We start from the raw sequence: 12,772 nt of genomic DNA on the forward strand, positions 1-12,772 counted from the left end.
TGGCGGGGCTGTAAGGAAGAGGTAAAAAATCAAGGAGCATTTCATCACCCCTTCAGCACACAAGATCTCAGGCAGGAAGCAACTGCTTTCAGAGATGTTGGGAATTCATTTCACGTGCACTACAAAAAAAAAAAATTACCACTCTCCTTTCAGTGCTTTCGCTCGAGCCCTTCCCCGCTGAGCAGCATCCCTGGCAGCTGGCACTGCGGGCGCAGGAAGGAAATGCCCTTGTGGGATGCAGGCAGGCTGGAGGACCTGCTGTTCCCAGCCAGATGGATGGAGGCTTGACGGCAGAGCTGGGCAGATGTGAAGGGTTTGGCAGGGGATGTAAATACTGCACTTGAAATCATTCACCATCTCATTTCCCACAGTGGGACTTACCGGCGCAGCTGTTTGTTAAAAAAAAAAAAAAAAAAGCCAAAAAAAAAAAAAGCATCGGGGCTTGTTATCATCACTGCTCCAAAAGGATTACGGCCTTGCACATTTGTTAACAGCCCTGATTTCTAAGAGCTGCAAGCACCGTGCCAGACTGCGGTCTGCCCCTGCTGAGCGGTGGCAGGGAAAGGCAGGAAAGCTTTCCTTTTCTTGTGCAGCATCCTCGGGAAGGAGCCAGCCAAAACCCTCCCTGGGGAGCACTGATCCTGCTCTCCTTCTGCCCCTCAGGGGCCAGAAAGAGGGTTTGGGGAAAACCTGCCCCACTGCCCAAAACCTGGAGGGGGCTGGTCTGTGGGTCAGGACCAGTGCGAGTGTCTCCACGGGCTCCAGCAGCTGGGCTTGGCTTTCAACCACCCCCAAATCCCCCAAACTGAGCATACCACTCCCATGAGGGTTTGTGTTGGACCCTACAATGCTTCTTGATTTGTCTTGCACCCCTCTGGGTCTGAGACACCCTAAATCTGCCTCATTTGGGGATGGCAGATCACATCCCATGTTCATTTGTGTTGGGTCTCCAAGTTTTGGTGTTTGGCTGGACCCTCCCTCCAACCTGCCCCAGCACCATCCTGCTCCCTGCAGCAACAGCCCCCAGTTTAACTTCTACTGGGCAGCAGCTCCCAGGCTGGTCTGCCTTGCAGCAGGGTTTGGATGGTGCCTGGAGCTTCCCTGCACTGGGATGTCCCCTTCTCCCTGCACGGGGCATCCCGTCCCCAGGCAGCCCACCCCAGAGCACGAGCAAACACCCGCCATCCCCCGGCTCCACCAGTGCCGGACGGGAAGATACCAAGCCTTGCCAAAACCTGATAATTTTTCATATGGGAGGGGAAAAAAAAACCCAGCAACAAAGCTTTTGCTTCTTTTCTCCTCCTTCCCTAACACTTCCAGTTTGGGGTTTTTGATTAAAAGTCCTACTCTCCCCCTCTGCCTTGAGCTGCCTCTGGGAGCCAGTCGCCTGCAAACCTGCCCATAGCGGAAAACTTGCTTTTCTATCAAACCCAGTTTTGATTGAAAAAGTTTTAACACTAAATCAGTGTGGCCGGTGATGAGCACAGAGAGCAGAGCGACATTTAGGTGGGAAAACCTGCACGCTGCACTCCCAAGGGATGGCTTCAGTATTGCTGGGGGAGAGGAAATAAAAATACATTAAGCAAGAGCCTGAAGAAGGAACAGGACCAAAAAGAGTTAAAGAAGAGTAGAGAGGCAGGAGTTAATACAAAAATAAGCAAATCAGGGAAGGGTTACACAAGAAGAGGCAAAGGGCAGGAGGATGGGGAGGAACATGCCTCATGTTTCAGGCGTTCCCTCTGGGGCTGCGCGTGCTGGTTTCAGGCATCGCCTGCAAACCCCCATCCTGTGAGTAATCCTCCCCCATGTGAACGGTCAGTGGGACCGCTTGGATGAGAGAGGGAGTAAAAAAAGAGGAAAAAAAGGAAAAAAAGCCTTCGTGATGAGTAAGATTTACAGAATCAGGCTCTTGGAGGACAGGCTGCAGAGCACAGAGCACTCTTTTGGACACCACATAAATAAATAGCGATGCTGCTGCTTCCTTCCCTCATGAGGTAATGCCTCGGCACAGCTTGTCCGAAGCTGCCGTGGTTATTTTTACAGCCGTATCTGTCTGAGGTTGTCGACTCTCTCCCCAAGCCGGGCTCCTGCAAGGGCTCTGCAGCATGGGTGTTAGCCATGTCCCCATGGGCAGGCGTGATGTGCCCAAGGTTACAGAGCAGACAAGTGGCAGAGGAGCTGGGAATCACCAGCCCTTGGTCCAGGACCTCACCAGGAGAAACCCCTGGCTGATCTCTGATAGCTCCCTCTCACACGCCGTGGGGTAAATCCTCTCGGGGTGTAGGGATGAGGTTTCTGCCACCGGTCCCCAACTCTTCATCGCAACACAGGACCCTGCGAATCCGGGACGACTGCCCTGAGCAGCAGCACTCCAGCTCCTCAAACGCCTGACCCCATTTTGACTTTTCTGTCTTCCAGAAAACTCTCTGAATCAGCAGCAACTCAACCCTCCTGGCGCGGGGAGGTAGGAGGTGGTCTAAGCAGTGTCTGCAGATGTACATTTGCCGTCCCTGTCCCGGAGGAACTGAACCAGTGCCAGCAATTAGGAGCAATTAAAGGCAATTTGCAGTTCCCTGGCCAGTGCAAACACTTGCAGCCAGCAATTACAGGCTCTTCTCCTTCCCCAGCCATGGAGTAGCTGGGCTGCTGGTGGTTAATGCTGATTTTTCCAGTACAGTTCAAATTCCTTTGGGTTGTAACCCCAAATTGAGGAAAGACTGCACTAGCGTCGCAAAGGGGGGGTGATTGTTGCAAACACCCCTTTGGCATCCTCACTGCCTTTCTGATAGGCATTTTTTGATTCATAAAACATGTTTTCATGCCCAGACTTCCCTGGGTGCAAGTGTTTGTCCGTCACCCACCGCGATGCATAACATCAGCAGTCCTCTGCACTGAGCAAAGCAGAGACCATGAGGCACCAGAGCTGAGAAAACCTCACTGATCAGGAAAGGAAGGTGCTTGGGCCATCACTGGAGCTAATAAGGGGGATAACAGCTGATTTATCCTCTGTATCCTCATGCCTTGCTTAAAGAATCACTCCACAGAGGAGGATGCAATGGTGCGGTGAGTGAGTTGGGAGAGGAGCAAACAGGAATGACATGGGTGCAAGAAAACGGCGTGCCTTTAGTCTGTTAGTTCACACAGCATCGGGGGGATGGAAAGTAACTGTCATGATTTAGTTCTTTCAGAAAGTCTTCAAGAAAAATCTTCAATGAGTGTCTGTGGCAGAGATGACCAGGAATTACTAGTCAAAAATGAAGTTATTTTGTGCTTAAAAATCTGGCTGTGGAGGAGAAAACAAGGAGCAGGAGTATATGGTGAGGTTTTAGTGGGGAATGAAGGTAGCAATGGGGGTGCCTCTGCCCACAAAAGCTGATTTTTCTTATAGAATAACCATGACCTGGAAAGCAGGGAGCTAACGGCATTTCTACGTGACCACCTTCAGCTTGCCTAGTCCAGACATGAGGAGACCACGTAGGTCTTCTGTGCGACCTACCCCCACTGGCCGAATGGGAGAGGGGATAGCAGACAAAAACCAGCGTGCAGAAGGAGGCATAATTGGAAGGAGGGAACAGGATGGCTCATACACACTGAAGGGTCCCAATTAACTGCAGCCACTCCAGGAAAAGATCTAGGAGTCAATGAAACATCTGGCTGATTGCAACAGAGCTCAGAAGAGCAACAAGATAGTAGGTTGTATTATGAAAGGGGTAGAGAGCAACACTGAATATAATATCATGACACTATAGAAATCAATAGTACGTCCTCAGCTGGGAAACTGGAGTGAAAGGCACGGAAAGGCACCCATCTGAGGGCGATGGAAAAGATTAGAAATGCCTTGCCAAGAGACGATGGAGGGATGCCAAGTAATGCACAGCGCCGAGAAGGTCAGACAGGTGCTCCTCTTCACTGGTCCTTAAAATACAGGAACAAAGGGACATTCAATGCATTTAAAAGGCAACCTTTTTCAATGATAAAAGGAAATGCTTCTTTGCACTGCACGTAATTAACTCGTAGAACTCATGCTACGAGACACCATGGCAAAGACCCAACAGGATTAGATAGGCCTATGAATGAGAACATCTGTAGTTACATTAGCTGGGATTAATATATATACGGATATAAGCACTCCAAGCCAGCTACTAACTGCCTGCAGTTAGGAAGAAATTTCCCCTGGGGGCATGCTATTGCAAAACTGTCTGTCTGTAGAGTTTTATATCTCTGTCTGAAGCTTCCAAGACAAGCCACTATTATATGCATGGGTGTGCTGAGGCAGACCATCCTCCGCTTGCGCATAGGCAATGGTGCATTTCTGTGTTTCAGCTGAGATTTGGCCGGTTTAGGACTAAAAAAATACCTGAAAGCAAATCTTAGGACCATGCATGAGAGGATGCAGAATGCCCTGGAAAAGTGGCTGAACTTGCTGGGATGTCTCTGGCCCACCGAAGGTTGACAAATAGCATGACAAAAATGCAAATATTTTTCCACCCCTGAATTTTGGTCGGAGGTATTCCCAGCTGCTAATCTTCCCCCACACACGTGTGTTGAAAGGTAAACAGAGGGATAAATCTCCAGGCTTAGCTCTCTTCAAGTGTGACCTTTTTTGAGAAGGTACCTGAAAGGACCTGCATTTTTGGAGAATTAGCATCTTCCTGTTTTCAGGGAAGCTGTTTCCTTGGGAGGTTTTCAGAATGATGAAAAATCCATTTGACTGAACAACAGAAAAAGGCTTGATTTCACGGGGTGTCCAGATTTCCTCGTCACACTGTATCTGCAACGATAACATACGTTGTGGGGCTCCTAGATGTAAAATCCCAAAGCGTGAGCGCTTTACCTTGCGTTGTGCACTAAGCAGTAAAACAGCAATGCATTAAGCTGGAAAAAAACACTTTAATTTGCAATAGTCATTGATGAAGGTTCCTCTATGGAGAAAGAACCTTCTCCAGGAAATCACGCTCAGTTCTAACTATGAATTTAAGTCCCACATAGCCAATGTGCCTTAGGTACACGTTTATATTTAACCATGCTTTTAAATGCTTTTCCAGAATCATGGCCAAAATCGCTTCCCTTTGGTTGCTTTTCTTCTTTCCTCCAAAAACTCCAACAGGAGTAAAAGCTGTGGCTACTGGAGCTTTCTGCTGGAAAAAAATGCACCAAAATCAAGCTTCTTGTGTGGACACTTTGATTCCGACAATATTTTAAACAGCAAAATGTCAAAACAGCTCAACTTAAATTTGCCTGTTGCTTCAATAGCGCAGCCCATGTCATCCTGATGCAGTAAACATATTTCACTTAGTCTTATGTTTTAGCATTTAGAGGTATGGTTCAGACATCACTACTTAAGCAAGCTTTTTTGTAGTTGTAGAGTTATTTTTTTCCTGCTCCACTGTCTTTAGTAACTCGGATACTTTAAATCCTGCTTCCAGTGAACACATCTCTCCGGGGAACACAAGGTGTGAGAGACTCCTGGGGTGGCTCCAGTTGTCCCCCCATAGCTGTAATCCATCTCAAAGGTGACCCCAGCCTTGAAGCTGTCCCAAAGACCTGACCTGGGCAGGTTTTTTTAGCAGGTTTGCTTTGGCTCCTATGTTTGGAGAAATAATTCAAAACAAGCTGGGATCCTTCCTTTGGAGACCTACCCTGGTTATTTGTCCATGGGCGAGGGGAGTTATGATCTGACATCTATGCACCTGAGCAGTGCAGAGGGGTTTATGCTGGCTCTTGGGATGGATCCTGCAGGGATGGGCAAGACCATATTTAATGGCAGAGCATCTCCACCATGGGCGGCACGTCCTGCAAATCCTGCAGATTTATGTCATGGGGAAGCAAAACTGTGGTATTTAATGGGTACCCACCCAGTCTGGCCCCAGCTAGTTTGCTAACCAGAAGCAGAGGTTGAAATGTCTCTGTGTTAACTCTGAATACTAATAATGGCTTTAAATATTAACTGTTAACTGCTTTGCAATGAGATTGTCAGCTTGTCTGTGATATTGTGAACTGGATTTAATTCTCCAAAGGATCATGTTAACGTACAATGTCCCTCAGCACATTCTCCTGGAGATTTAAAGGTTTCTTGCCAGCAGAAAATGAATTCCCCCTTTTATCAGGCAAAGCCAAATAATCTCTTGGTGTTTCACAGTGTCCCTCCTCCTGCGCCGCTTCTCAGGGCTCTCCCGTTTCTTCCTCCCGAACTGGCACTTGGGGAAGCCAAGGGCTTTGGCGCCCTGTGGTTTGGGCCAAATTTCACAGATTAAACCTTGTCTTTGTCTTCTCCGTAACAAGTAACAGACAGGGCCTACAATGCCTCCACTGAGCGGGAGTCGCCGCTAATCCGGAGGGGGCTTTGAACCACGGTAATAAATTCACTTTTTGGGCAGGCGCACTATGGGCAGGCATTAGTGATACAGACAATAAGACAATTATGGCAGCACTTTCCAAAACGCTTGAAAATCCTCTTGTTAAAAAATTGTTAAAAATTCCCCTGTCGTCTTGGAGCTCCACCTTTCGGGTGATTGCAATGGAGCTGGAGAAGCTGCCAGGGAGAGTGGTGGGGATGCTGAGACACCCAGGGAGACACTGGGCCTTCCTTCTCCCCGCTTTGCTGGCAGGACTTGGGTTTTGTCACGGAGGATGTCATCCCTTTTATTTTTCCATTGAAAAATGTCAAGTCCGGTCAAAGACCCCTGAGGGGCAGCTCTGGCCAGGCAGAGAGCAACTTAGTGGGGCACAGGCCCTGGGCATGGTGTCCTCGCGGCTCGAAAGCAAAATAAGGCTCAACCTGCTCTCGTGGGAGACATTGTATGAGAAAGAGTGGACTGGAAAATACTTTTATTGCGGGGAAAAAAAAAGGCAAACATTTTCTCCTCCTGATGCATTTTTAGCCTGGCTCCTGAGGAAATGAGGTTCCTACAAGCGTATTCTCCTACTAATAATATTTCAATCAAATCTGGCAATGGAGCAGAAGTCTCAGAGATAATGAGGTTGCCACAAGCCTCATGAAATGAGGCAGTTGGGTAGATGTGATAGAAACCTTAGAAAAAGCTCAGCAGAGGGGGATCCCTTTGGGGTGCACAGCCCTTATCAGACACTAGAGCACCCACAGTGGGGAGAGCCCCCCTAATGCCCCAAGTGCCCACAAAAAATTGAGCGCTCCTGGGGCACAAATCGAGGTCACTGATTTGTGATGCTCCGAGAAGCGCACGTTTAACTGGAAAATATCTCTTTGAGAATAAAGCCTTTTCATTTTAGTGTGCTTAAAGTCAGAACAGGGCACACGGGTGAGCGGGACTGAACTTTGTTTTAATGTTCAGGACCTGAGACCTGGGGGTCTTTTCACTCTTGAGAACTGATCTGAAGCAGGAAATCATCTCAACAGTTTGAAAATATTTATGGGGAAGGCAAACGATTCCTTTTCTTTCCCTTGTCTCAGAGATACGCAAAGGTCTGGCTACGCAAATGAATTCAGCAACTTTTGTTCTTAGTCTGAGACTTGTGATGGAGAACTGGGTTTTAGTCTGTTTTTTTTATTAATAGGGTGCAAATTCCCGTCTATTGTGTCGCACCCTGCCACTTCTGAAAAACCACAGTCCAGGCCTGCCCTTCAGGATTGCTTATGGATGTATTTCTGCTGAAAAACCAAACCCAAACAGTTTTGAATGTGGTTGGCCCCAAATTTAGCCCGTAAAACTCCTCTCAGGCACCATCATTGCAAGGATGGCATTTTTCAGAAATGCAGCGCTTCCACCAGGGAATCAACACTGTTTAAATTTTTCTGATAAGCCAGATCATCCAAATTTCTAACATGGATTTGGAACTCAACTATGAGTTATATCTCCCCTCTGAAGGTGCTGGGAGATAGGCTTCTAGGCTGCAGTGGAGAGCTCCAGGTCCTTCAGAGGGGCTCTGGCTGAGCCTCCTCCATCGCATGTCTTCGCTCCCTGGAGTCAGCAGAGCTTCTCGCCCTGACCTCTGCAAGCCCCACACAGCGCTGGTGGTTTCTGCCACAGCTTTTACCCTGTCTGGGGGCTCTTTGTGTGCTTTTTCAGCTCATTCTTTTGTGGGGCTGTTCCTCCCTCCCACGCTGCATGTGATGAAGGTCTCCCGCTGCAGCAGAGATGCGTCTCTAAACCAGCTCACCTGGTGATGTCCTCCTCCTGGGAGATGGTGCTTTGGGTCCTGGTTTTGCTTATTTGGGTGGAAGAAGCAACCAATCGGTGCTTTTGTGGTAGAGCATCCATGGGAGCACAGCACGTGGGGCATTGCCAGGGCCCTGGGCGCATCTCCTGCAGGAGCTCCTGCAGGAGCTGGGCTGGGGATGCCTAGCGGACACATCAGAGCTGTGCTCCAGGGTTTGTGCTGCAGGTTAGGCCCCTGCCCAGTGAGATGCTCTCTTGTTTACGTCCAGATGTCTTCCCAGCCCATTTGAAGATATGTCAAATGCCCCTTCCATACCTCCCCTTCCCTAAACTGGGTCTGTTTCAAATTTGCCTTTAAATGCAAGCTAGTCTCTACTGATTCAGCAAAGTCCAAAAGACGATCCTAGAAGAGAGGGGAGCTTTGCTGAAGAGGGCTCTGGAAGTGCCAACATGGCTTTTTGGAGGAGAATGGAGGGCCCAGGCTAAGAAGCAGCCCCCTCCCTCCGCACTGCAGTGGGGCTGGGGTGCTCAGCGTCTGCTCAGCCCGGCGGGAGAGCCCAGGCTTGCTGGGGAGTCGAGTTGTGTAGTGAAACGCGCCTGGGTGGGAGCAATATGTGAAATTATTGACTTCCCTGGAGCTTGAAGACAGCTGCAGCTTAAGGAAATTTTTGGCATGGAGGTGATTTTGCTCTGATCTTATCACCAGGCACAAATAAACCTCTCTCTCTTCTTGTTTTCCTCTCTTTTTTTAAATTTTCTTTTTTTTTTTTTTTGGTTAATGACCTTCTAAGCCAACATCTGGAGACCGTAGCGGACCAGAGACCCCCGGCATGTGCAATTCATCTGGGCTGTGGATGGCAGAGCCTCCTTGCCCACGGTGATGCCCCTTGGTGCTCTGCCAGCACCCAGAGTGGGGGTCTCCTACCAGTTCCTTGTGCTCGCTCTGAGCATCTAGGTTTCAATCCCAGGCTGCCTAAAATATATTCTACTGAAACCAAATATCTGTTTAAATGCTGCTGTATGCTGGGAGGTGGACCTGATCGTAAGTCAGAGGGAGAAGAAAGTCACTGATGAAGTTCTGGGAAGACCAGACAGCAGGATTTTACCCTTGTCCCAGTTAACTTGCACCGAAATGGAGAAGTAACACCAATACAGGAGCACTTTCAGGGGGAGATATGCAGAGAAGCAAGAAGTACAACCGCTTCGGATCACCAGTGGCTCCAAACAAGAAACTGGAACATGACATTTGCGGTCCCCAAATGTGTCCCTCAGTGCATGGCACCATCCCCATGCACTGCGTGGAGGTGGTGGAGCTGCCCTGGGCTGGGGGAAAGGGCTGTGCACGGCTCCGACAGTTGGTTTGTTCCTCGCTGATGCCTCACATAGATCAGACTTAATTAGAAAGTCCTTGGAACTGGAAGAAACACCAGGAAGGGAGAGCAGGGTGAAGGCTGGCACATGGAGCCCCATCTGGCTTGAAACAATTAGAAAGTGTCTCAGTCCCTGGGTTTGCCACAGGAATATTCCACTGCTGCGACGGAGCAAACTTCCCGCTCTGGCCCGCACAGAAGCAGCTGCTTAATTTGATGCAGCTGCTCACGTGTCATTAAAATCGTGGATGTTTAAAAGGTGGCATGGCCAGGTAGATGTGCTGCATTGAGCTCAAGTCTTCATTAAAAAAAAAAAAAATCATTCCTTTTCCATGTTTTCACACTCCAAACTCAAAACAGTTCAAGAGTGTCTGTAAGAATCGTGTCCCTACTTTGCTTTGGGACTCTTCCAGCCCAAGTGGGTGAATGGTGCAGCTCTGCCCTAGGCCGTGGCAGTGCCATGGAGGTGGTGACACTTGGTGGCAGTGGCACTCAAGCCTCCTGTGCTGCCCCAGGACACTTCCACACAGTCACCCGTGTGCGTGGGACAGCTTAAAGCTGCATGGCTATAAACTTTCTCCGGCTGGTTTGTATGTGCCTGGGGGTTGCTGATGACAAGTTTTAGATGTAGAAACCATACATCAGTGCTCAGCACTTAGAATAATATCGATAGAAAGAATTATGGGGCCTCGGGGAAGGGGGTGACTGAGGCATAGCCACTAAAAAACACAGTATAGAAATACAGCTAGAAAATTGTTCTCGCGGCAGTGGAAGAACATGCCTGATGGAGAAAATAAAGTCTGTGTTTGGCAGATCATGCCTTGAAAGTCTGGACTTTCTCCAGCAATGTGATTTCTCAGAGTTGACCAAGCCTTGATGCAAGAACTCGATGCAAGCCCTGCCAGCACTACGAGTTGGCTCATCTCTCATCTAAACGGTAGCTCCAGCTGGTCTTCAAAGAGGAAGAGAAAGAGAAAAGGAAGGGAAGGAAGCTTGATAATTAAAGACAACTCCCTGGGGGGAATTCATAGAAAGTATTTCCTTGGACTTTTTGCCTTGTGAAATCACAAATGAGCTGGACTGGAGATGGGCATCAATGTGAGGTTGCTCTGGGGAGAGGAGCATCTCTCTCAGGATGCACTTCACCTCCTCCTAAGGTGGACACCAAGGGTAGATCTCCTGCACTGATGTCCAGCAGTGACCGGGTCCCTGCAGTGATGGAAGGGAGCCCGTGGGACCCACCCAGCTGGGACACTTGCTATGGACAAGGAAGGGCTGGGGACAGGAGCCCTTCCAGGAGCCACCACTGGTGGCCACACTGCCCCAGGGAGCCCTGGGTTAGGGGTTTCAGCCAGGCCAACCCTATGTCTCTGGGATGCGTTAGCTGTGAGCTTGTCTTAGCCCACTTAGCTGTGGACTGGGGACCGTGGCGGCAGGGGACATCTCCAAGGCTGACCACAACTGAACCCTGCAGACATGCACCACGGACAGGCTGGTCTTCCTGTCCTATACTGGGACGTGGCCCATGGGACACCAAGGGTGGGACACCAGTACGCTGGTGGCTGCAAGCCTGTCCTCAGCCTCTGCCATCTAACGTGGGTTTTACCCCGGCTGCCTCCTGCACCCCAGCTTCTCAGTGGGGCTCCAGGCAGGGGGAAGAGGCTTCATCTCCCCTGGCTTCAGCCTTCTGGAAATGAGCTCTCTGCTCTAAGCTGGTCATGCAGCTCCCTCTATAGTCAGTGGAGAGAGACGGGGGACTCGTCCCACTGTCCCTGTCACCAGGGGCTCTGCTCTCCTCTCCAGGCAGCACAAGGAGCCAAAGGGGTTCAGCTGCGTTAGTCCCCCCCACACTAAATGCCTGCAGCTGGGTGGGAAGAAAACCTGCATCTAATCCATTAAATCAAGGACCGGAGGCTGAGCCCATGGGGATGGCACTCATCGTCTCTCTGCTTGAACCCAAACTGTCTCCAAAAAGCAAATGTCAAAGCCTTGAACATTCGCGGGTCCAAGCCAGGATGGGCAGGTAGGCTGGGAGTGCTTTTTTTTTTGCACAAGCCATTAAATAATCCTCCAACACAGATGGAAAAGTCTGCCAGGCTCAGCACGGGCATGGGGCTGCAACAGTGTGGGGGAGGCAGGCGATACCACATTTTACCAAAACACCAAGTCCTAATGAATGTGACCTCTCCAGGTGCCAAATCCTGCCCCTCCACAAGAGGTTTACCCTGGCAGCTTCAGCACAAGGGTGTTCATAACATGTATCATTTGTCATCTTTTCATCAAAAAGTGTGTAAATCCTTTCCCCGAAGTGCAGAGCGGTTTTACAGCCAGGCTATAAAATCCTGCAGAGTCTCTGTTCCAATAGAATTACATTAGTGCCAATAATCTGGCAAATATCAGGAGTGAATTTAATCAAAAGAACTAACACCAGGGCCCTGATTTACAGCAGCCCATGAGGAGTGGAGTGGACGGAGGTTTGCAGGACCCAGATGTGGAATTTCACTTGCAACATCATTTGGAGCAGAGGGGAAGCAGAAGGAATGGGAAGCAGGGCTTCAGCGTTTTGGGAGCTCTTCATGCTCTCACAAAAATTAGCGAGAAAGGAGGAAAAATTTGCCCTTGTTCTGAGTTTTAAAAGATTAACAGGCAAAATTTCTTATGTCTGGGTTTTTGTTGTCTCTCGGGACAGCCCACACACCTACGGGGCGTGCACAGGACCCAGGGGTTTGATATATCTGCCACAGCAAAGGGCATCCTACTCTGGCGCCCGCTGGCATGAGCCCATCCATCCCCCATGGCGGAGGACCGCCGCTACCACCAGATTCCTCCAGCCCCAGAGTCCCTGCCCGGGGCCACGCAGAGATCAGATGCGCGGTCTGACCTCAAAACTCCAGGGGAGCCCGAGCCCTTGCTTGAGTAACTGGTGTCCCTGGGCTTGCCTGACCACCCACCCGCAGCAGTCACAGCCCTCCTTCAGCTCCCAGCTCCAGCCTGGCAGGCTCTGGCACGCACCCAGCGTTGCCACTTCATGCAATATCCCTGCTCCATCTGTCATCAATTCCTCTGCATGTGGTTTGCAGACTTCATGCCATCCCTGCCTGTTGCGTGGCTCTGCAACAGGGCATCTCTGATCACTGACAACTTTTTTGCTTTTATTGTTTTTGCAAGAAAAATAACTGGAAGCAAATGCACGGGCAAGGGACATGGCATAGCTGCATCACTTTTAACCATCAGGGTAAAAGTCATCCTTAAAGCCCGACTTCTTAT

The 12,772-nt window shown here is 49.6% G+C and overlaps 1 protein-coding gene across 1 annotated transcript in view; it reads right to left on the reverse strand.

The window, feature by feature from the left end:
• Nucleotides 1–12,772, reverse strand: part of NTN1 (netrin 1) — a gene marked incomplete at both ends in the record, with an annotated part of 105,945 nt that overhangs the window by 33,864 nt on the left and 59,309 nt on the right. The window lies entirely within an intron of this gene.

This window comes from Platalea leucorodia (genome assembly GCF_965183815.1).
Source record: "Platalea leucorodia genome assembly, chromosome: 14".
Lineage (NCBI taxonomy): Eukaryota > Metazoa > Chordata > Aves > Pelecaniformes > Threskiornithidae > Platalea > Platalea leucorodia.